Raw genomic sequence first — 8,330 nt, forward strand, 5'->3', positions numbered from 1 at the left:
GTAGTACTACAGAAACCTCATAAATGATTGGAATCCTTCATAAAGATGTATTTTATTTTAATACAATTAGTTAAAAGGGGTTTTTATATGAGCAGTATTTTTTCCTCAGACACAGCTGACCTGACCTGAAGCATAGGTTTAAATCTATTAGAGGTCAGTCTGTATGTCTTGCACGCTGTATCTGGGTACGTGAATTGTAATGTACTTTTATCTTTCTGAAAGGAAATGCATAATATTTAGATGGCAGTAAACAATGCATTCCATCATTTTTTTCCACAGCATACAGATAACCCTGGTGATAATTAAAATCATATTTTGAAATTACTGTTTCAATTACAGTGTCTAGGGAAATGGAGCTAATTCAACCAGTTCTTGTCACAAAGCACAAGTACATTATAGATTTTTTCAGAGTTATTAGTTAATCTAATATTTACGGTACATCTTTGGGATGTGGGGTGGATCCCAAGAAAGCACACTCAAAGACAAGGAGAATATGCAAACTGAACAGAGACAGTGACAAGACTATAATTGTCTTTGCCAAACCTGAAGCCATAAGGAACTGGGGTTAAACACTTAGTAATCGTGTTTTTCTGGGATTCTGTCTAAAGTTATAAGCTCTGTTTGCAGCTTTATGTATAGGTAGGTTTTAGTTTTTAGTTGTAAACTATCAGTAACCACAGGGGATTGTCTAATTAAATGGTTCTGAAAACAAAATATTAATTTTATTGATACTGAAAATGTTTAGAATGTTCAGAAATATCATCGATTGTGGGATGCTAGTTTTTGCTCAGTCTTACACTCCAGATCAAATTAGCAGCAACAATTAACTTAAAAGCATGTTTTTGAACTGTGGAGGAAACCCAGTGCTCCTGGAGGAGATGTGCAAAAACATCTCAAGTCTACACAGAAAGCATCAACATGGGAGTCAACCCAGAACACAAGTATTCATAAAATGCAAAGATTATTGTTATTTCAGTATATTCTCAATTTGAGAACAAATCTTCAATTTCTAACCTTACTTTTGTTTCACATAAAAACTACATACAAGTATGGAATTAGAAAATATTCAGACCCTTTCACTTTATTAACATTTTCCTTTGTTACAGCCTTGAGCTAGAATAATTTAAATTCATTTTTCCCCTCATCAAGCAACACTCAATAGCTGAGGATGACAAAGCAAAAACAGGATTTTAGAAATGTTTGAAATTTAATAAAAAAATAAAATCCCTAAAATGTCACATTGACATATTCAGATAATTAATGTAGTGATTATTTGAAGCACCTTTGGTAGCAGTTTCAGCCTGGAATGTCTTTGGATATGACAAGACAAGCTCTGCACACCTGGATTTGGGAATTTTCTGTCATTCTTCTCTGCCGATCCTTTCAACCTCCATTAAGTTGAATGGACAGCTAGCTGTTGGTGAACAATTATTTTTTAGGTCTCTCCAGAGACATTTGATTGGGTTCAAGTCAGGGATCTAGCTGTTAAACTCAAGGACATTCCCAGAGTTTCCCCTGAACCCCTAGTGTGTTGTTTATAGTTTGTGCTCTGGATCATTGTCTTTTTGGAAGGTGGCTGAGTGTGAGGTTCAGAGAGCTCAGGTTTTCATCATAGATATCTTTGTACTTTACTCTGTTTGCCTTTCCCTCAATCCTGTCTAGTCTAGTGCTGCTACCACCATGCTTTACTGTTAGAGTGGTATTGAACAGATGATGAGTGGTTCCTTATTTCCTCCACACATAACACTAATCTTGGTTTCATCAGACCTTTAGGTGTCTTTTCCAAACCCCATTTGGGCTTCCATGTGTCATTTACCAAGAATAGGCTACTGTCTGTTGCAGTGATGGTTGTCCTTCAGGAAGTTTCTCCATCTCCATACAGGTTCTCTGAAGATCAGCTAAAGTGACCATGTAGTCTTTCCCAGATCTGTGCCTCACCACACTCCTGCCTCTAAGCTCTGCAGGCAATTCCCTTGACCTCATGGAATGCTTTTTTTACTATCTTTTGTTACTGAGTGCAGAAAAGCTCTGTTGTGCATTTTATCACTCTCGATTATGTTACTGCAATTCCAGCAGAGATTTAAGGGCACTAGGCATGCAGAGGAAAAAATGGTTCTTAAACTACAATGTCTCATTATAATAAGGGGTATAGTAACGTCTACAGCTAACACTTTCTCTCTCATCTTCTTTCATGTTCATCCAGAGACCATCCTGGGTTGAATATCTACAGTATCAGCGCAGAAGTGTAACACAAGAATGGAAGAGCCACTACCAAGAAGAGCTGTTACCCATCCAGGCTGTACTCTTACGAATTGTCACAGCCACTTGCTTTGCTTCTGTTTTTGGCACGCTAAGAAAATGTATAGAAAATGTAATTTTATAGTGAGTGAATAATCTTTTGAACCTACTTCTCTGCCTCACTTGGAACACTTTATAAACCAGCATGTGTCTAGAGATAAGAGAAGGGAGAAAGCATTTTAACCATAGATTCAGTCAACCCTGGTTCTTCCTGATAATGATGTGGCTGAAGCTGCATCTCCACAATAGGCTAGTAAGTGTGACTTAATAGAGGAGGAGTAAAAGGTTTGTGTTATTCAAGTTTACATGGAAGGGCAAGAATAGGGTTATCATCTGACCCTTCCATTACATAACAGACTTTGTCTGGTCCTGTGCAACCTGTCATACCACATATAACTAACCGATGTGATTTTTTTGACTCAAAAATTAAACTCAATGATAGAATGATAAAATAAATTTAAAGACTAACTTGCAAATATCACATGCAAAATAGCAAGGAAAACATCCATCCATTATCCAACCCACTATATCCTAATTACAGGGTCACGAGGGACTGCTAGAGCCAATCCCAGCCAACAAAGGGCGCAAGGAAGGAAACAAACCCTGGGCAGGGTGCCAGCCCACCACCGGGCACACACACAGACCCACTAGGGACAATTTAGAATCGCCAAAACACCGAACCTGCATGTCTTTGGACTGTGGGAGGAAACCCACACAGACACGGGGAGAACATGCAAACTCCACACAGGTAGGACCCGGGAAGCGAACCTAGGTGCCCTAACTGCAAGGCAACAGCACTACCCACTGCGCCACTGTGCCACCCACAACAAAAACTTTATATACTAAAACATAAAAAATTAACAATTTAAATAGTAAGTTTACCATATATATATAGTCATACACTAAACAGAGAACCTGTAATGCCCACTTCTAAACAAAAGTCAAGAAATAAGTTTAAATAATAATCCTGTAAATGTTTATTTTAAAAGTTTATACACACATATGCACATAGTGAAGATAAACAAAATGGGACAAATCAAGTACAACAAAGCCAAATCCTACAAACCCCTCAGGACCACAGGGATAGATTTAATAGACTGTCAAGCCAGGAAGCTTATTCGTTTACCCACCTAAAACAGCACAAGCTAGTCTCTCTTTCATTACCACAAAATTGCTTCTCCTATCTCCAAATGTGCCCTGTCTACTTCCCTCTTGAGATGTCACCGTCTTCCTCCCAAGTGTGCACTCAGTAGAACATTATGTATAGCCCTTTTTGCAATAGTGTTAATGTTGAAGAATGAACAGCTGGTGTCCCACTTATGACCTCAGCAAATCCTTGAAAAGTTTCTCATGCGGTAAAATGCCATTTTGTGGGCTTGAATTAATTCTAAACCTCATCTTCAAGAGATAGGATTTTCAAATTAGTATTAATATTAATTAAATCTGTTCTTGTCTACCCTATAAGTCCCAACTGAAGGGGTGTTTGGCAAAAACTGTAATATAACTTAAAGATTGATTTATTAATTGAAATTATTCGTTTCAAAGATGTAGAAGAGCAAAACTAATTTTAAGTTTTTTGGTCTTAAGTTAATAATTAGAACTTTGTTCTTACGATCTTTCATGATAGAGTTTGCTATTATTTTAGGATTTATTTGATAAAATTGAAGAGTATTCCCCAAAGTGAAGCATACACGACTGTTAGAGGCAAATGAAGTACTCTACAATTTGAATGTGTATGTTGTACACGCTTTTTAAGCACAATTTAACTTATTGTACTCTGTATAGCAGTCAACTGCTATAAGTGAACATTCTTTTCTATGTAGTATTTATTCTTTCCCCTAAGAAAGCAGAAAAAGCCCTGGTCTCCCAGGCCTTCTTTATTCAATATGTAGTTTATTCTTCAGCTGCTTCCTTCAGTTGAAAGTCGCTGGACACTGTTTTTTGTCATTTATAACTCTGATATTGTGTCAATTCAGCTCTTCTTCTTTTCATGCTTTTAGTGGCACCAGCTGTCACTGTTCTGTAGCAATAACAATACCTTTCACACTGCTAGATATTTTAGTTTAAGGGTTGACAGTGTGTTTCTGGTGTGGGATGCTAAGCAAGAGATGCTAAGGAGTAGCATTTGTTTTATCTATGATATGCCACAAGCACAAATAAACTGTTGTTATTTTATATAGCATCTTCCTATAGTGAACACTATCCCATGTGTTTACAAAAAGAAAAGTATTTACACATGCATACACTTATAAAAACTGAACTAAGAATACTTGTTTACATATATATGTGCTGTATATATTTTTTGTCAGGAGCACCTGAATGTGTGCCATCATAACCCAGAGTAAAGAGTACCAGCTTTCAATTCATCAAAATAATATATAAAGGATCCAAGGAACTGACCTAAGCTTAATGGCCATCACTGGGGTGAAATCGAGGTAATCTACTGTGTAACATTCAGGGTCAGGAATGCCCCACAGAAAGCATATCTCTGCAGAAATCACTCCGGTAGCCTCAGGTATCACTAAATTCCTGAACATTAGTTTATAATTAATGCATCTGGGTATCCTTGGTGGCTTGATCACACAACACTCTGGTGGCTGGTGGCTAATACTTGAAAGGGCTGTCCTACTAAGTTTAAGGGTTCCAGGTCCTGAACACAGTCCCTGCTGGGGCTATTTCCTGTTGAGTCCCTGCCTAATAGACAGCAAAAGCAGAAATTACCCCAAAACCTTTCTAGTTTAAAGTTTAATACCTTAAATATAAGCCTGTCTGTCTTAAACAAAGGATACAAATGAAAAGGCAGCAGCAATGTCCCATGTACAAAACATCTATTATAGCACAAAATATATAATACGTGACCTAATTGGCAGCACACAGAAATTAACATAATGCATGTTACAAAGCAATCTAACTTTGCTAATCATGTATACTTTTCACAGAAGCTCCACCTTCAAGTGTATTGCCCAGTGATAATTGGGGATATGATGTTGGAGAAAGTAAATAGGATCCAGAAAACACCACCAAAATCAGATCTCAAAGTACCTGTCTTGTCATGACTGCCAATCTCCTAATCAAATTCAAAAGAGGTGCAACACAAGACTGACTGTCAGTAGTCCATTATAGTCTTTATGAATCTTCCCATGATGTTTTGGCACTTTTGTCACCAGACATGGTGATCCATATACTGCACAGTCCAATCCCTAAACAATCATCATTTCTTATACATTTATATATACAGTATATATATATATGAATATATACATATAAATATTTTTTAAGAAATTTTGAAATCAGTTTAAATCCCCATAAGCAATTGCCATAATGAGGTAAACATTACTTTATTGACAATTTTTCTTGCTCATGTGTCCACACTTACAGATACCTTATTCACAATAAGGATTAGAAGATGTTAAAAAGGTTTTAGGCTGATCTAATTAGAATCAAAGCTTGACTGAAAGCAATATAAGTAATTCGCAAATCTGATTACTGTGGCAGTTTTAGATACATAGTTAGATCGTTAAGCCCATGAAGTGAACAATTACTGACATTTCTAGAGCATGAAGACATTAATATTGTTGATGATATGATAATATGAGATATTAAAGATAGAGGCACCATTGTGACCTGGTTGCCATCTTTCCTTATTGTAATTGTTTTTTGTAAAACAACACACAGCTACACAGATTTAAATTTGAATACCTGAGGCTTTAGGCTACATATCTAATTTTAGTTGGAATTATGATGTTACTTTTGTAATTTATCAGAAAAATTAGGTCAACCTGTGTAGAGTTTGTACTATTCCTATATTAAAAACTGTGTGCGTACTAAATATATGTTAAAAAATCATTCTTTTAAAATCATTATACCCCATATGCTTTGCGTGTATGCATTCATGTAAGAGAGTTTTTAATAAAACAGTACAGAACCTTGCATATACTACTGTAGTTTTCTCTTAAGATGACATTTCCTAAAACATCTCCAAAGAGGTAATAAAGTGAATTTGTGAAGGATCCACCAAAAATGCATTAGTTATAAATACAATCAAGATCAATACATTTTTATTGACATCAGAATGCAAAAAATCTGTACCTAAGTTTATACAGTAAAAAATATATAGAAAGTGTGTTCATCTTGTGTGCAGATGGTGCAGACCTATAAATATCTGGGAGTGCAGCTGGATGATAAATTAGACTGGACTGCCAATACTGATGCGCTGTGCAAGAAAGGACAAAGCCGGTTATACTTCCTTAGAAGGCTGGCTTCCTTCAACATCTGCAATAAGATGCTGCAGATGTTCTATCAAACAGTTGTGGCGAGCGCCCTCTTCTACGCAGTGGTGTGCTGGGGAGGCAGCATTAAGAGGAAAGACGCCTCACGCCTGGACAAACTGGTGAGGAAGGCAGGCTCTATTGTTGGCATGGAGCTGGACAGTTTAACATCTGTGGCAGAGCGAAGGGCGCTCAGCAGGCTCCTATCAATTATGGAGAATCCACTGCATCCACTAAATAATGTCATCTCCAGACAGAAGAGCAGCTTCAGCGACAGACTGCTGTCACTGTCCTGCTCCACAGACAGATTGAGGAGATCGTTCCTCCCCCAAACTATGCGACTCTTTAATTCCACCAGGGGGGGTAAACGTTAATATTTAACATTATACATAGTTATTGTCTGTTTTTTTCACCTGTATTATTATCATTCTTTAATTTAATATTATTTATTGTATCAGTATGTAGTAGTTTGGCACCCATTGTAGCCTCGAGTTTCAGTGGACAGGTCTCTGTCAGCTATGTATACCTGGACACTCCAATTTTCACCATTTTTATTTGCAAAACTTCTCCAGCTCTGTCAGTTTGCATGTGGATAGTGAGTGCAGGTTTCTTGCAGACTGTATCAGGTTTTCCTCCAGGATTTTATTTTGTAGCATTCATTTTTTCCTTTACTCTCATAAGCCTCCAGGGCCTTCTGCAGAGAAGCATCCCCACAACATGATGCAGCCTCCACAGAGCTTCATGGTGGGAATGATGTATTTTAGGTAATGTGCAGTGTTTGGCTTATTAAACTACTTACTATTTACTAAACTAAATTAATCATTTGCCATTTAGTTTGAATGACACAAAGCTCAAATGTCACATGCATTTTTTCCATTTTGCCATACTCCCATGAATCTACAACTTGTGAAGTACCAGAGCAGTACCTGTTATATGCAGAGTCTCCTCCAACTCTTTTGAGTTATCATAGGCCTCTTGCTGGCCTCCCTCACTTGTCTCCTTCTGGAACAATCACTTGATTTTTGTGGATGGCCTGCTCAAGGCAAACTATATGCCATACTCTTTCCATTTCATAATTGCTTTAACTGGACTCCAAGGGATATTCAGTGAATTTAGTCATAAACTATATGTTGTTTTTTGTTCCTAATAATGTTCACATATTTAACCAGTGGCTTAGCAGACACCTCCAATGCCCCCACAAAGGCCCCCCTCACCACACCTCCACAAAGTCAACCACAAAAATATATTTAATTTTTTCCAAAAGTAAAAAATATTTTCTGCATTTTCAGGCTAACTGAAACAATAAAAAACTGCGGCATGTAATATTACGGGTAACAGATGGACAAATGCAAGAAAATCTGCATATGTTAGCTAGTAGACAACAATTGATCCATCGTGATAGGAAAAAGAATATCAGTGCTTCCCAAATCAAGCAACTGACACAACAGGCCACTGCCAAAGTACCAGAGATAGCATCTATGCTTAAAGCATCAGCGGAACAGGAAACTGACAGAATACTATCTGTGTCAGAAACAGAACAGGTTACTGTATGGCGAGCATCATGGCATCTGTGACATGAAAGACTTCTTCTGCTTGTCCTTATTGTGCAGCTCTTCCCATTACAGTCCACCATTACAGACAAGCTTACTTATAAAAGATATGCTGATCAACCTGGCAGCCCCAGACACAGGTTGAAATAAGGATATGCAGTATTTGAATAGAAAAATGTAAATAATAACACCGAGGAGTCAAAATGTTTCATTG

This window comes from Erpetoichthys calabaricus, chromosome 5 (assembly GCF_900747795.2).
Source record: "Erpetoichthys calabaricus chromosome 5, fErpCal1.3, whole genome shotgun sequence".
Classification (NCBI taxonomy): domain Eukaryota; kingdom Metazoa; phylum Chordata; class Cladistia; order Polypteriformes; family Polypteridae; genus Erpetoichthys; species Erpetoichthys calabaricus.